This window comes from Haliaeetus leucocephalus, unplaced genomic scaffold (genome assembly GCF_000737465.1).
Source record: "Haliaeetus leucocephalus isolate CR32 unplaced genomic scaffold, Haliaeetus_leucocephalus-4.0 Scaffold0, whole genome shotgun sequence".
NCBI classification, from domain to species: Eukaryota; Metazoa; Chordata; class Aves; order Accipitriformes; family Accipitridae; genus Haliaeetus; species Haliaeetus leucocephalus.
This window is the reverse complement of record NW_010972436.1, coordinates 6,259,140-6,276,966: the sequence shown is the minus strand read 5'-3', so window position 1 is coordinate 6,276,966 and position 17,827 is coordinate 6,259,140.

The following is a 17,827-nucleotide window of genomic DNA, read 5'->3' as shown; positions in this document are numbered from 1 at the left end:
GGGCGCGGAGCGCGGCGGGCGCTGGAGGCTGCGGCGTGTCCCTGCCAAGGAGCGGTCGGACGCACGCGGGAGGCGGCGCCCGTGGTGAGCACCGGGCAGCTGGGAAGGAGCCCGCGGCCCTGGGCCGGAAGCCCGGAGGGTGGGTGCTGCTGCGGGCCCGGCCCGCCCCGCCCCGGGGACTGCTGCTCCTCGGGAAGTCGTCGTCTGTGCCCCGCTGTTACCCGCTGAGGCGTTTGGAGAGCGCTGGCAATGTTCGCCGGCGAATCGCCCCTGTTGGTGCCAGATTGTTGTAAAATCGCCCGTTCGCCGTTGACAAAAAGGCCGCAAAGCACGTAAACTCGGTAGTTTGTGTGTACGTGTCACAGAACGCATCGTCACGTTAAACGTGTCCTCCTTTTTTGGTACCGTAGCTTTCTCTTGAAAGCCTGAACACGCTGTCCCTGGTCCCGAAGACAGAGAAAATAGGTCAGCTGTACAGTTTTGGGTCTGCACGTCCAAATGCTGGAGCAGGAGGGAGGGGGGCATGCCAGTGTCCCGCTGGAGCGAGGAAGCCCTTCGGTGCTGCGTCCCGCCAGCAGTGCACGGTCTGAGGTCGCTCTGGTTTTGGAGATCAGCTGGAGAAGTCTCAGCGTTGCTTCAACAACCTCCTCCAGGCTGGAGGAACTCACTGGTATAAGCCGTGCTTTAATCCTACTGACTCTTCCTTTGCTTCAGTACCCCAGGAAGCAACAACAGCTGAAATGGCCATAGCTTGGTCTGAGCTGGACTGTTTATTTGCAAAATATTAGAACTTCCTCACGTTGACAGGGATTTAATTAAGTTGCAAGAGGATGAGAAATTATTTGCTAGAGTCTGTATGACTGAAACAAATCTACTGATGGAGACCTTGCAGGGTAAATGGTCTCCTGTCAGAAATCTGAAGGATAACATTTTATTTTCTGTTTGTTAACATAATTTCTGAAGAACTTTGTAAATTTATGTAGGACCTTATTAATTTTAATTGTGCTAATTTATAGTAAACTTTTCATTAAGAGTGAGTCACCCTTTTCAGCTTCTATGTCAACCAGTAAACAGGGCTTTCAGACATCTATATAGCATATATTTTTCTTATTTAAGCACCAATTACACTGATACTGTTAATAGTTGCCAGTAACATGAAAACAAGTACTGTGGTGTTCTGTGAAATTTCGTATTCAATAGGGTTGCCAAAAGAAAGAGACAAATCATTATTTAATACCTTCATCACACAGGATAGCATATACAAAGCCCATCTTTTCAGGGCAGCTGTGAAACAAAGTAGTGAATCTGGCAAGCTTTTCAGCTTAAGAAATGCCTATCTTGCAAGAGTATTTGAATAAGCATCTGTTGATATAAAAATGTGCAGCGGTCAAATAGTTTTATTTACCAGACTTAATCATGTGCAGTGTAGGTTATTGGAGACACCATGCTGAACCTTGTTAGAGTATGTATATTAGTGTCTGGGCAAGAAACCTTCCTAATTAAAATAGGATCCAGGTACAGTCATAAAAATATTAAAGGCTGAAAGATTGAAAATAAGTGGCAAAGAATATAAGTGATAAGATTTGAAGAGTTATACACTGATAGGCAAAATGTCAAATAGTATATATGTGTTGCTAATAGCTTAAAGATAATAGACAGGAATTTGTAACTGCTTTCGTGATAAAAAAACCAGATAAGATTCAGACCAGTTGGTAGATAAAATACTAGAACTGTACAGCTGTAGCTGTATAGAAAAGGTAGATGTGTTTCGTAAGTTTGGGAGTTTTTTTGTACTTGAACTCACATGAATACCTCATCATCCTCCATTTGCAGTGCTTCTGCTGAGAGTACTGGTAATGAATACGGCACTCAGTAGTTAATATTTGCAAGATTATTTAAATTCAACCACACATGAGCAAAAGACCTGAGAGACATGTAACAAAGTGATGTATTTTATATGGTTTGTTGGGTAGGCATTTTGTTTGCACTGGTGCATTTGTTTATTCAGTTTTTATCTGAGGAAAAGGAAGGCTGCAAAGGATGGCTGTTCAAGGAGATTAGCATCTGCCTTCTGAAGGGCTACTGAGCTATGGTAGCCTTTTAAGTTACAATAAGATCATTGCATTAGAAATACACCAGTAAGAAATCTATGTAGAATAAATAGCTACGGATTTTGCACATCTCAGAGAATGTAATCCCTCTAGTGGGAAGTCTGAAGTCAAGCAGCACAGAATGCTAGTACTGCTGCCTTTTTTTGAGATAATTCAGTATACTTTCCTAAGAAAAGACCCAAGTAAAATAATTTTGTTTAGAAAATGAAAATTATGTGTGCAGTTTACATTCCATAACTTTTGCTGGATTCTCTGTAATAGGATGTTAAGAAAGGATTCAAAATGGAGCTACAGCATTACTGCCTTAAAATCTGATCACAAGTCACGTTCATTTTATATACTATGCTTTGTCACAGTGAACAAAGGCTAGCGTAAACCCACTGCAAGTCACATACTTTCTTCTTGCTCGTCTTCCTTCCCTCTGCCCCACTAAGTCTGGGTACGTTTAACCTGACATGAGCTCGCACATGATGTGGGAATTCAACCACCCTGAACTGAAAGCCTTTAGCTGCAACATGCTGCCAGTTATGTTCCCATCTGGTGTACTGGCTGGGAGCTTGGTGGCGGCGTGCTGAGGCGTCTTGCTTTCCTGGCGAGCTGGGTGTGGAATTTGTCCTTTCCAGAACTGCAATAAAAGAAGCTAGGGAGGAGACAGGGAATTAAAGTGTAAAGTTCGAATTTCGTGAAGTGTTTACTTAAGACATCTGAGGGGATAAAAACTTGAGAATAAGTGTATTACTTAAGGAGGGACAAAAAATAATCTCCTTATACTTTTAATTGCCATAACTTGAGAAGAGGCATAAATTCAAACAGTGGAAAGGTAAATATAGCAGAGACCAGAAGTCTTTAATATAATGCCTCACTCAGTGCCCAGAATGAATGGTACTCCACTGTTATGGTGCTTTTTCTTCTCTTTAACACCACTCTTTCTTTTTCTATGATGTACTGCACATTATTTCTACTCAGTTCTGCAGCCAGTTATTTTGTACAAGGATTTTCTGTAAGAGCCAAGTTTTATGTTGGAATCATCAAATAATGTACTTGCAAGGATAGGGGACAGGGGGAGGGCATATCTGTCACTTTATAGGTAAAGAGAGTATGGAGATTAAAATTTTCTATAAATTTTGATTGTCCAGTTTGAGCTACCTCAATTTTCTGCAACCCTGTATGACTTCCAGACTTACTTTTCCCTCCCTGCTCAAACCTCTTTAACAGATAATTCAGTGGTGACTAACTTCCTTACTCCATACTCTTTCCCTTCTTTGTTTCCTCTGTGTTCAGCATTGTGGGAATTCTTCATCACCCACTGGGCATCAGCAAGAGTATCACTGAAGGCGTAAGACAAGATAACCTTAATTGTGGATGGTGCAGCTAGTGAGGTTTTGATATTGAGGTTTTTGAGGCTAACAATCAGCTTTTATTCAATGCAGTACAATAACACAATTTACCATATCCATTTCATTATAAATATAGCAGTTTGTGCATTCTCCATGCATGAGTTCTTTACAGAACTAAAGCTAAAATGCAGTTTTTCAGTAACAACAGTAATTTCTAAGATCTTGCAGCTTGCAGTTGGATGGTTCCAAGATGGTTTTTAACTAGAGTTATAATTACAGTATAAAGATACCTGAAGATAACAGTGATACATGTCTGCGACTTGGAAAAGACGTTTATAATTCTGCTTACTTTGCATATCACTTTACAACTGGTCTTTATTCCTTTACTGCATACCTTATTTCAAAACCTTCAGTACTGAAAACTTAGATAATTTAAAACACATTGATAAGAGCTAGAGCAAGTCATGCAAGCTCCTTTAATCCTTTGGTTGAATAACATGGGGTCACGATCCAGATCTGCTCTGTTTTCGCCAGACAGAAGCCAGAGTATGAAAACGAACTCTGTGTAAAAGATTGCAGCACAGAACAAGTTCAGTGATAAGGCTTCTGATTCCCTCTGTACCGCACTTTTTGCAATCATGTGTCAGCATATATGTCCTGATATAAATCAGAATATATATTATGCTACTTTACCTTCCAATAGAGTAGGACTCAGCTGTACTGGCTGGAAGATAGGCATTAGCTTGTAAAACTCCCAGATGGAGATGGAAAGTGCTGCGAAGCCTGATTCTTCTGAAGCAGTGTTGTAGGTGTCCAGCTACAAGAGGGTATTCCTAGTTCCACTCCCTATTTTCTGAATGACTTCATTAAAAACCTGTGGCTATCTAATGAAGAAAATGGACAAATAGTCCAGGAGGCCAGGCCTGAAATGCATAATCTGTGGGCTAAAGAAAAAGATTCCTACTTGTTTGTTCTCTTGATTAAATTTTCAGTTGCACAGTGGCTTTGTTTTAATATGTGAGCTGAAGCATGTTGTTTTACAAAATCCCCTTGAGCTAGGAATTTAAAGGACAGTTTGTACTTAGGTCACCTAAAAGTAATTTCTGCCACTTTGTGGGTGAAACCCCTAAGCATTAGGGGTTAGTTATGTATTAGTTATGCAAAAAAAAAAAAAAAAAAAAGGCATTGTGCTGTTCTCCCCACCATGTTTTTCAGTTTGCTCGGTTCTGCCAAATGATCCAGTTGGAGGACTTAAGGATATGCTCTACTGGAGTACCAGAGTGGTGGTAGGTGGGAAATAAGCTCATAGCTGGTTAGTCAGCCATGGGGCAGTACTTCTGGGCATAAAACCAGCATGTAGATCATAGAAATGGTGTTTCAGGTGTTCAGATTCTGTGATTGTCACCCATTAGGTGCCTGATGTCCATTTGGGATCTCATTTTTACCTCCTAGGTTTCTTGAGAATCTAGGCAGATAGTGTTTGTTCTGTCCATGTCTAGTGCTTGAACTGAGTTGATGCCACTGCAGTGCTGCCAGAATTAATCTTTGTTTGCTGAGCTGTAATTTCCATAATCAATGAGACTGGCTGAATTACTGGGGAAATGTCTTGGGCTGGTTTGAATGTGACTTACATAGTGTAAGTAAGTGGCATGCAAATAAACAACTCTGAGAAAATAAAGTTTATTTTTTATTTGCTTGCTTGTTTAAGTGACCCACTACCACAAATGATGCAATGGAGTTTCTAGCATTTGGGGAAATTACAAGTTTCAGCATGCCTGGAGTGAAAGAGAGGTGCTAAACCCTGTGGAGTAAAATCACTTTCCTGCTCATGATGTCTCCACTTGGTGCCTGTTTTGGTTACTGTTGTTGTTACTACATGGTGTGTGTGTTGAAAATTCCTCAAATATTGCAACACACATCCTGAAGAGGCCAACAAGATGTATTTGCAGTTCCTGTCTCAAAAGTTTATCATACTTGAGTACACTCTTAAAGCAATGCTAGTGAACACAAAATTTCTTCCTCTAGCTGTGTCTTTTGTAAATATTTTTTCTCAGATGTATAGTCTATTCTGTTTTTCTTTCTCCTTATATTAGCTTTTTTGCTCCTTTTGTTTCATTTCTTACAACCTGAGTTGCTAAAGATTGAAGGAATCAGCCTGTTGCTGTCCCAAAAAGTGCCCACCAGATGTCACACTGGTACTTCTAATTCGGGCACATCAGCCTGTGCTTGATGGCTTTCTAACTTATGCCTGATTTTTACCCTATACAAATATAAGTTCAGCCAAAGGTAGAAACGGAACCCACCTAGACAGGCCTCAGATACCTGCTGCGGGAGCAGCTCCTTGGTCTCAGTGCTGATCTGTAATAGAAGCTGTAATATTCCTGAGATGTTCTTTGTGCCAAACTCCCTTTTTAAATATCTAACAGTAGTTTAGGAGTTTATCTATAGGTTCTCTTACTGGAAAAAACTTAGCATAGGTTTATGCATATATTTTTGGAAAGCCACTTTGGAGTTTTTAGCTAATATCTAAATGTTTGGGTATGATAGTTCTAAATAACTAGATCGGTTAAGCTGTGTTATTTCTAAAATTAGCTGTGTCTGCCACTTCAAGTATTCCATTTTGCCATCTTTTATATGAACTAGATCACTGCAATCATTTCTCTTCCGTCTGTTGGGGGGTGAGAATCTTTTTGTCTACCTAGAAAGAGTGAGCACCATCTACAAACAAGATCATGATTAGTCAAATAAAGTCAGAAATCTGTATAATAATGTATTATTAAAGCCAGCTCTGTATAATAATGTATTAAAACAGTCATATTTGGTGCATCGAGCTTCAGGACATGGTACCATGGCTATCAGGACAGCTGATGCTATACAGATTGTTCTTATTTCAGGTTTGTCAGATGTCTTGTACACCTTTTTTTTTGTTGTCATATTGATGCTTCTTTCTTGTCCATTTCTTTTGTAGCTCAACGTTGTTAGCATGTACATTATAGGTGATTCTTCCTTATTCTTCCAGTAAAATGATTAGAATTTTCAGGAAAATAAAATAAGGGTTCTATATCACCTCTTAGTTAAAACATCCACATATGTTGTTTGAAACTATGCATAGGGCTTATGAGAAAGTAAAAGGGTAAAGAGACCAGATGGGCTGTCAGTTGCTGTACTCTGTGCTTCAAAAAGTTTAGGGCTCTCTAATTAAAAAAAGCTACAGAACTTTATGTTTTTGGTGTTCTGATAACTGTATATTGTCATTAACAACAATATTTTTATATAATATTTTAATATAATATAATATTATAATATTATAATATAATATAATAATATAATATTAATATAATATAATATTTTTATATAATCTGCCTGCTCTAGGAATATTTACAGAGGGTAATAATCACTGGCTGTTGTGCATGCTTGACATTACGTCCAGGGATTACATCAGGGCCTTGAGCTGTTTAAGAGTACTCTGCAAGTTTACAGCAAAGCTTTCTGATTCCCTTTGAATTTTCTTTAAGTAAAAGTTAGAGCAATCGGTTGGTGGCAGCAAACACTAAAAAAAAGGCTCTCTGAAGTTTGGAGCTGCTGTCAGATGTGGGAGTCCAGTCTGGGCAGTGTCCATTCATGGGTGGGCTCCCATGGCTGGCTAAAGCCCTTGTGAAGCCAGCAAAGTTGTGGATCGGCACAGTCAGCTCCACACTTTTCTGGATTAGGATGTTTGTATAACTGTCTAAGGATGTCCCCATCCTCCTCCCTTTCTGCTTTCATCCACCAGTTTTGTGTCTTTGTTCATTTCTGGTGTTTTTCATCACCTTTCCTATTGGCTAATATCTAGTATAACTTTCTGAGGATTTAGCTTAAGCATAATATGGCCAAATCTAACACCACAAAGCATTGTCAGCCTTTCACATACATGTTTCACACACATACTTCACAAAATTGATCAAAACTAGTGTTCTCATCATGTTCTAGAGTGGAGGCTAATGAAAATATTAAAGACTGGGGAAAAAAAAAACCCCAAAGCTATAGTCTAATAAACCCGCAAACATATTCAGGGCAGAGCCAACTCCATAGTAGTTCTGACATGTAAGGTGGTTATATATGGTTATTATGATCATGACCACCATTATCTTGGATTTAAGTGACCCGAGTTCTTCACTGGTAGTGGGCACAGCGAGTTATACCTGCATAGTCCTATTTTGCACAGGAACTTACAGTGATGCAAAGACTGAATCAGTGAACTGTCTTGTGAAGCTCTCTGCTGAAAACTTACTTGGGAGAGGAGGTCACAGATATCTATCTTCATGCTTGTAGAAGTGGCCAGGCTTTTTCCATCTGAGAAGTAAATAAGTCTGCTTCCTCTGGAGGTTTGCTTTCTTGAAGAAGTGAGTGGGGTAGAGGGGGATGGAGAATGAGTACAGATTAAAAGAAGTGCTTTATTTTGTTTCCCTCATGAACTCTGTTAATAAAACTAGTCAGAAAGTGATTCTCTGCAAATACTGCCCTCTTCCTCTCTGGAATAAAACATGGAGGCATGTTAAGGTGTATCATTGTCCTGGCTGAAAGATCTGATTTTAAAAGTTGTCTTCAATGTAGATATATGTTAGGTATGAGTACTTTGTACATGATTTTCTTCTGATTGATTTGGGGACTTGATTTTCTTCTGATGCAGGAGTTAGAGCTCAGGGTGTCAACAGTGGCCAGATGCCTCTGATTCTGTCTACCTTTGTACACTTCTCTTTACCTCTTTACCTCCTCATAAACAAACAAGAATTCTTTTTTCTCCCCTCAGTCTTTCCACTTATTTAATTTGTAAAAGCTTTAGGTAGAACTTCCATAATTCAACTAATTACAGCATGAATATTCAGCAGAAGTAATCTTATTTACGCATTCACTACATAGAAGATTGAGATTTAAGGCACGTTCACAGAATGCATTAGCACTACACCTAGTTCTTGCACTGTGTTCCCTTTTTAGCTTGCTGCTTCTGCCATAGGTAACAGATTGATTTTAGTTAGTTTCTTTTATTATTGTGTATTTTCTAAAAATGAAACATCCCTACTTATGAAGTTGTTGTTACTATATTTTTGACTAAATTTATTTTTACTGTTTTTCCTGGCACATCTCTGACAGAAACAGTGTTTGGACTCATCACTGAAACTTCTCTCCAGATAGCTAAGGGGAAAATCCATGGCTTTTTATTTACATATACTCTGTGCTTGTACTAGAGTGACCTACTTAAGAAACTCTGCACTTTTTTTTTTTTTTCATAACCATGTGGGGAAAGCAGCAGATGATGAAACAGCATGATCATTTTTTCATTTGTCTGTTTTTAGGAACTCTCAGAAGAATAAGCAAGAGGTATGCAAGTGGTAGCATTCACACACTTATTCCCACATTTTAAAGAATAAAAAAGCATTTTTTGATGCAGTGTAACCTTTTGCATTACACAGGCCATTAACGTTTCATCTAATGCTGGTGTCCCTATGCTAAACTCAGTGACTTATGCTTGACTAAAGCATCCACACCAGCAACCACATTTGATCTAATTTTTGCAAGAGACAGTGAATCCACCCATGCTAAAGAATACTTACCTGATAATAAAAGGATAATTATTCTCACTGTTTTTGTCTTTGTTGTGGTTTAAGCCCAGCTGGCAACAAAGCACCATGAGGCTGCTCGCTCACTCCTCCCCCCCCCCAGTGCAACGGGAAGGAGAAAATATAAAGAAAAGCTCGTGGGTTGTCGTGGTTTAACCCCAGCCAGCAACTAAGCACCACGCAGCCGCTCACTCACTCCCCCCCCATCCAGTGGGATGGGGGAGAAAATCAGGAAAAGAAGTAAAACTCCTGGGTTGAGATAAGAACGATTTAATAGAACAGAAAAGAAGAAACTAATAATGATAATGATAACACTAATAAAATGACAACAGTAGTAATAAAAGGATTGGAATGTACAAATGATGCGCAGGGCAATTGCTCACCACCCGCTAACCAACACCCAGCCAGTCCCCGAGCGGCGATTCCCCGCCCCCGCTTCCCAGTTCCTATACTAGATGGGACGTCCCATGGTATGGAATACACCGTTGGCCAGTTTGGGTCAGGTGCCCTGGCTGGGCATGAGAAGCTGAAAAAATCCTTTACTATAGTCTAAACACTACTGAGCAACAACTGAAAACATCAGTGTTATCAACATTTTTCGCATACTGAACTCAAAACACAGCACTGTACCAGCTACTAGGAAGACAGTTAACTACATCCCAGCTGAAACCAGGACACGGGTCGAGATGAGGACAGGGAGGGATCAGTCACCAATTATGGTCATGGGCAAAAGACAGACTCAACTTGGGGAAAAAACGAAATCAATTTAATTTACTACAAATCAAATCAACACAAGGGTAGTAAGAAGTAAAACCAAATCTTAAAACACCTTCCCCCCTCCTCTCACTTCCCAGGCTTAACTTCACTCCTGATTTTCTCTACCTCCTCCCACCAGCAGCACAGGGGTATGGGGATGGGGGTTGCGGTCAGTTCATCACATGTTGTCTCTGCTGCTCCTTCCTCCTCAGGGGCAGGAGTCCTCACACTCTTCCCCTGCTCCAGCGTGGGGTCCCTCCCACAGGAGACAGTCCTCCGTGAATTCCTCCAATGTGAGTCCTTCCCATGGGCTACAGTCCTTCAGGCACAGGCTGTTCCAGCACAGGCTTTCCCATGGAGTCATGGCCATCTTGGGGGGCATCCCCCTGCTCCGGCATGGGCTCCTCTCTCCCCGGGCTGCAGGTGGGCATCTGCTCCCCCGCTCCCCTCCATGGGCTGGAGGGGGACAGCCTGCCGTCTCACCACGGGCTGCAGGGGCATCCCCTCCTCCGGCACACCTCCTCCCCCTCCTTCTTCACTGACCTCGGTGTCTGCAGAGGGGTTCCTCTCCCATTCCAATCCCCCTACTGACTGCACGTTCCCCTTCTCAAATCTGTTCTCCCAGAGGTGCTACCACCATCGCTTATGGGCTTGGCCTTGGCCAGAGGCGGGTCCGACTTGGAGCCGGGGAAGCTTCCAGCAGCTTCTCACAGGAGCCATCCCTGCAGCCCCTCCCCTGCTACCAAAACCCCACCACACAAACCCAGTACAGTCTTCAAGGCACAACCAGAAGGTTTTTAATCTAATCATATGGCTTTAACTCCAAGCATTTTTGTTGTATCTTTCTTGTGCTAGGATAATGATATTTGATACTGGTGCTTTGTCTCTCTAATGGTTCTAATACTTCTCCTAACCTAAGCATTTACAGCTTATTAGTCTTCATGTTCTTTTCTTTGGAAAGAGCTGTTGTAATGGAGCCATATATTTCCTTATGTGTGTTCTTTGAAAATAAGTCCGACAGCATCAAATGTCAAATACCTAAACCTGGGAAGAATTGAACAAGTTTCTTTACTCTCAGCCTCTGGGTAGAGTGATTTAAATAGAGTTGCACCTTTGAACCAAGTCAAAGCTGCCTAAGTACACTTGTGGTTTTATCTGAAGCTTATGTGATATCTCCCTCTATGCTTTTCTCACACCCGCTGCTCTGTTAAACAATCCCAGAGTTGCATATGTTTTTATAGCTTGTATTTTTTCCTGCTGTTTCATAAAACACATGAGCTGCTTTTTCCTAGTTACTGGATTATGAAATTTTATCAATAGGATAGTGACCTGGGTATGTTTTATTGCATTCACCTGTAACTTTTTTTTCTGAAATGAATGAATTAAATTCCTGTAGTCTGTAAATGTAAGGAATATTTCCGCATTCTTAGACCATTTTTGGTGTAATGGACTTTTCTCCAGAGTCTTCATTGTCCCTTTCACAGTGTGGAACAGTACGCAGCCATTGCTCTCTGCAGCAGTTGAGTACCTTCCCCTCCCTGTACATCTGAAAATCACAAGACCATGTTAGATCCTTCTCCTGTCCTCCCTTTCCTACTCCCTTTGCATACTTGAACATGGTTCATAACCCTTTTTAGTAGGCCCTCTGTGAATGGTTTTTAGCCAGTGCTTTCCAGGCTACATCTCGTAGGGCTGGAAGTGTGGCATGCAGTCTTTGTTCCTCTACAATGACCTTCTGCAGAGCTGGATTCAATGGTGTCGTGGCTGAAAATGCACCATTCATCAAATTGATTCCATGTGTCTGACCTCATTGCTCATAAGGATTTCCAGGGTAATATAGCTTGCACATTTCCTCAGCAATGATTTTGTGTTTGTTTAGAATTGTTATGTGTAATGGTGGGCTTGCAACTAATTCCTGAGAAACTCCCTAGAAACCTACTTATGCAGTGGTTGTTCTCCATATGAATTTATGAGAGTAGGCTACAGAAACTGTAATTCTGCAGGTAACATACTAGCTGTTTTCACACTGTTATTAACAAATTTTTATTAGCATTTTTTTTTGTGAAATTATGTTCAAATTTGAGATTATCTGCAGTGACTGTTAATATTTTTTGCTTTTTACTTTATTTAGGTTTTTTAAGTTAAAAATGAAATAAGTTGTAGTTGGAAATACCTTGAATCTTTCATTGTCATCATCAAGAGACTTTAGAGTGTGGTTGTATCTCCACATATTCAGTAGGACCAGTATGATTTATATTTCTCCATAAATATATGTATAAAATCACACTTTCTCACACCCGAGCTGCTTCTCTGGGGTAATATATATGTTCCATATATAGCCACCATGCTGGACACTTCAGATAAGTCATGGAAATCATAAATTATGTTGGCTGAATACTACAGTTAAAAAAAATTCAGGCTATGTATATATATATTATTATATATATTGAAGTGAGGGTAATCAGCTGTCAAAATAATTTGCCAAAAGTTGTGGTGAATTTTCTAATGTTTAAATCAAGTTCAGCAGTTCTTTCAGAATATCTTTAATTCAGGAGTTTTCAGCCTGTTTTAATGGATTACCTGCCAGCAATAACAAATGGTAACTAGGATAAAACTGCATGTTGTCAGGAAGCTTAAACTTTACAGCAATCTGCATTACTGTTGGAAAATTTGTAGGGGTCTGTGAACTGAAAAATATGACAACTCCTGATAATTCAGAAAGGAATTAATTCAGGCAGTGTCTACAGCCCGTGTTCTGCAGGAAGAGAGAATAGCTAATCATAAGGTTGCCTTCTGGCTCTCTAATCTGTAAAGCTCCTCGTAATTAGAGAACTATCCTCAGCTTCAGGAAACCTGCATCCAATTCCTCTCCTTGCCTCTGACTTCCTACATGATGTTGTATGAATCACTGACACAGGGATCATTAAAAAAACTTGGGATATGTCTGTGATGGCAGTTAAGTGTGAATCTAAGTGTCAGCTTCTTTGTAAAAGGCAGGGAAGACAGCTTTGCCAGGGAACATGGGTGTTTGTCTGTTTGTTTGAAGAAGAGATGCTAGAAGGTTTTCAGTGATTCAAGGTATTCAGTGGTGCTTGGGTATTCGGTATTGTCCCAAAAATCAGCATGTAGTTGCACAAGCCCCTTCATCCCTCTCAGACTTCTGTAACTGGAGAGGAGGTATCTGTCAGGCTCTGGCAAGACTGAGTATCTTAAGTTGTTGGATTTATTTAGCTCAACAATGTTAGGCAGACTTGATAGTAAAACAAGACTGAAGTTTCTGCAGTGTGACTTGAGGTTTGACCTTTAGACCAATCCAATTAGAGATGGGATTTGCTTTCCGATCTTTACTTATGGGATTGGAAAACAGAAGCTACAAGCAAAACAAATGAACTATAATCCTGTATGTATTTAACATAATCCCCTGCAATTACTTCTGCACCCATCCCCTCTGATTGCCTGGGCTGGTTAGGAGGGATGGGGGCACTGCGTCTGTCCTGTCCCGGGGCTCCCGAAGCTCTGATTCATTGCTAGCCAAGTGGGGAGGGGAAGCTGCCCCGTCCCCTCCGTTCTCCCAGGGACTAGCCCTTTGGCCACCTTGTCAAGTTCTGCTCACCCTGTCCAGCTCTCACTTGTCTTCTTCGTTGAGTATTGTAGGGTTTCCTTTGGTTCAAATTTTCATGCCATGTTGATGGTTTAGCTTTTCTTCAGTGAAGTCCTGTGTTTGATTTTGCTTCAGTTCTTTATAAAATGAAGATGATGGTGTCTCACATTGAAACAGAGCAGTCCTTTAAGCAGTCTCTGTCCTGTATCTGACCAGTTGGAGACTGGCATCTCTCCTGATTCTTTTCCCCGAGGGATACAGGTTTTCCAGCTGTATTCACTACTGAGCCATGTAAGTCTTGTGCCTGATGCACAGCTGGGTTTGCTACTGCTGCTGCTCAACAGTGAGTGGGGTGGTGTGGAGTGGCAGCTACCTTTGGAAAGGTTGTTGTACAGGATGAGAAAATAGGCTGATTTGTACCAATTTAGACTGGGGAAAGAAGGCTATGGTGGGATTCTAAAACATGGCTTGGACTCTGGGGCTGCCGAGATCAAACTCTTCATTTAATTATTTATAAGGTACTGAAATAATTGGTACAATGCAACCAAAAATGTGTGACATTTTCTGTCATGGAGCCAGTAGGAAAGAAGAAAAACAGGTTTGTCTTTTTCCTTCTTTCCTTCTCTCTTTCTCTCATTCTAATAAATTTTTTTACTTTTGTTCCATATACTTTTGTCCAGAATGATTCTCTGAAAATACCTCCCTCTTTCTATGCCAGCACTCAGTCATAGATAACATGTCCCAAACATGACTGTTTTGGGACATTCTGTTTTGTTATAGTGGTGTTCAACCACTTGTGTCGTACAATGATAAGCATATTACAATAACTTAACATTTTTTCATTTTTCATTTATCTGTTTTCTGAAGTCTCTAAAGAGAGATTTGTAGAGACTACACTTTTTCATCTTCCATAAAACTGGGGGGAAAAAAATTAATGGGTAATAAACTAGGAAAGGCCTCTGCACTGATGTTTAATAGCTTGAGTCTACTGATTGCGGTTAAGCTTTCCCTAGATTAAATCTGAGGAAGTGTGAAGAGAAGCCAGCACAGTGAAGGGGCTGTATTTGAATGAATCTCAAATAATAAGCAAATCTGAATGTGGAAGCAAAAAGAGGGAGGAATAAAGGATGTGTCTGAAGCCATTAAAAAAACCCAAAACAATTTCTGGTTTGCAGCATTTGGAGACATTAGCTAAGTTTCATGCAATTCTCTGAGGTCTGTTCATGTCCTCTCAAGGTTCTGCAGTGTATTTTTTTGTAGCACTGAAGTTCCTCATAAGAAAATAATATGTCAGGGATCTATTCATGTCAGAGCTAATATTTATGTCAATTCTGGATTCCCAGATTCAAGAACATTAAATTAAGGCAATGTGCAACAATAGGAGATGTGCAGCTTTTCTTATCATGGTGATATATATATAGATATTTATATAAATATATAGATATTTATATATATATATATAAAATCTTGAGGAATATCATATTCTTCCAGGGAGGAAATCATTCATCTTAATGTCAGGAATTAGAGATACAAATGGAGATCCACAACAGAAGCGTGTAGAATGCAGAGGAAAAAAAGAGTCTCTGGAGGAGAGAAAAGCTTCCATTGTGCATGGAAGAGAAGCCATATTTAGGCTATTATGGGAACACTGAAGATTTATTAAATATGTTAATCATAGTATGGAAGAGCAGCTAAACATATGTTACATAGTTCCTGTGAGTGTTCATACTATTCACCAGTTCATTATTTGGACTAGTGAGTTAAACAGGCTCACCGGTGTTTGAGACAAGAGATGCTCTTGTAAAATCTTGTGTCTGCTAGGAGGTAACAAGAGCAAAGCCGCAAAAACCTGACATGATGGAAAAAAGGGGCTTTCTAGACTGGGTCATGAACAGTCTTGTCTTAGAGTGAGAAGTGACTGTTAGATGAGGCAGAGAAGGCTAACAGAAGGTCATGCTTTAGGGCAAAAATAAGATCTCAGGACTCAGAGTGTGGTGTGGTGGAACTGAAGGGAATTGCTCGGATCTCCGTGGTTCAAGATCCAGCAGTATCTGTGGTGTCAGCTGCATCCCCTGGGGCCAGTGTGTGTGTCTGACATCCCATTACTGTCTCCAGTAAATCAAATTAATTAAAATAATTTCTTTTCACTAATAAGTGCATTTTTTTGGTTGAAATGGATATTCCCTGGGTATAACAAAAAGGCAAAAGGAAGTTAAATTAGCCACATCATGCAGGATGTAGAAGTCTAAAAATCACACTATGCTGTAGTGCTCTCCATCAGAATAAAACTTTCTTATGCAATGAAGTCCAAATTTAGTTGTTATCATGACAATGTCCATGTGACAATTTATTTGAAGAGCTGTAATTTATATTTTCTAAGTGTTGACTCTCATTTAGAAGTAGATTTGAGAGTTGATGCTTTATTCCTGCAGGAATTCTTAGAATGGCATTATGTACATATGCACATAAAGGCTCTTCTTGGTTTCTGGGAACAATATGGAAAACGCCCTTTCCAAAATTCATTTCATGATCCTTCTGATCTCCTCTCTGACCAGGCTTTGTCAGTACATTAAAAAAAAATATTAAAATATGAAGACCTCAGCCATGAGAAATGTATACAAGCTACGAACAGTTTTCATAACACTGGCTATTGTTTTCAAAATATTGCCACTTGAATGCTTTTAGTTTAACTATCATGTAAGATTACTGAAGGAATTTGTTTTCTTGACAATGTTCAAGAAATAAATATGTAAATTTGTGAAACAAATACTCCCCAGCTGCCCAAGAATAACAGGATATGAAATCCCTCGCTTTGACTGGAAAAACAAGTGCTGCTGGAGATCTGACCTATTATCTACTGAAGTCAACAAAGAGCCTGCTGCTGACTTCAGATGCGAGGGCTTTGGATCAGCTCCTGAGAGCTGCCGCACGCACCCCGTGCAAACAAACAGCATTGTCTCCTCGGTTTGTACTCAGCAGATATTGGCACTTTGTTCTTGGAGTAAACAGCAAATTGCAAATCATACCTAGCCACTTAGCATTTTCAGTAAATCTCCGCCTGTGTTTTAGTGTAACAAAGCAACGTGATATCAGTCCCTCAAGAAGTTCTTTTGCCTTTCCTGCAGGATCTATAGTCCTGTGTGCATTTGAGACTATGGTTTAGTAGTGAGTGAATATATAGGCAGTATTCAGTCAAGCTGCAGTTACTTTGCACTCATTCTCAGCAAAAATAAAGAAGACCTGGTTTGGCCTGTGCTTCTCTTTAACACAAGGCACTCAGAAACACACAGGAGCCTGTTCAATGAGAGGAAAGAAGGCAGAGCATTTGCAATGTTTGTATTTCATAAAGCATAGCTTTTAAATGGCTGTTACTTGCCATGACTGTTGCAGTTTAAACTCCAACCCATAGGTTCAGCTGTGAGAGAGAGAAAAGGGCGGATTTTAGATCTGTATCAGGATAGGCAGACGCCCTGAAAATAAATCCTTTAAAAAGTAATAAAAACCCCCTGATCTGTATTAGCGTCTTGGAACTGTTACAATTTGTACTAACATAAATCTGGATTAACTGTCACTGAGGCCAGAATTTGGCCCCAAAATGGCAAATCTAGAGGATAATCACTCTAGGCTGCTGCTACTTATTTTCTGCTCTGCCTGTCCCTTTCTCTTCTACCTCTATATACACATAAACACACCTACTCTCTCTCTCTTTCTGTCTTGTTCTTCTTGCTGCTGCTTCTTCCTCTTGTCTTTAGGGAGCTGTAAAGAGCTGTTATAGGCATCCTCACAACAGTGTTGTTGCTTAGGCACTTTGAGCCCATACCCAATCCCTTCTGCAGTAAATGATTCTGTAAGATTAACATGGAAAACCTTTGAAGGAAGCTTGAAATGGAGTACTACTCCATCATGAGATGGGTCAAGGAAAACTGTATAGACCTACATCAACATATGCATATCAGCTTATGACATGCCAAGTATGACATATGCACCAGTGCTGGTTAGTAAGAGTACTTGGTGCCAGAATTATTTCAAAGAAACCTGGCTCCATCAATTGCTGATATTCCAGACACCTTTACCATTCTTTTGGGTATTAAGAACAGGTTCTTTCTGGGCCAGAGGATGACATGAAGAGGAGATGTATGTCCAGAACTAAAAAAGACTCAGTTTTTGAGAAATGTTTTGAGAAGCATCATTCAGATAGTTGGTTTTTTTTTTAAATCTGCTTGATAGTGCCTGTTTGAATGTACAGTTAGCTACACTAGTTAGCATGCTTATACTTTTGTATTCATGAGTATTTATCCTCTGCATGGACAGGGAGGAGAAAAACAGAGAGACAAAAGATAGTAAGCAATTCTCCTCCTATAAAAACAAACACAGTTTGCCTTTTCTTTATTCTCCAATGTGAAGGAGGCTGTCAGATCCTCTGTT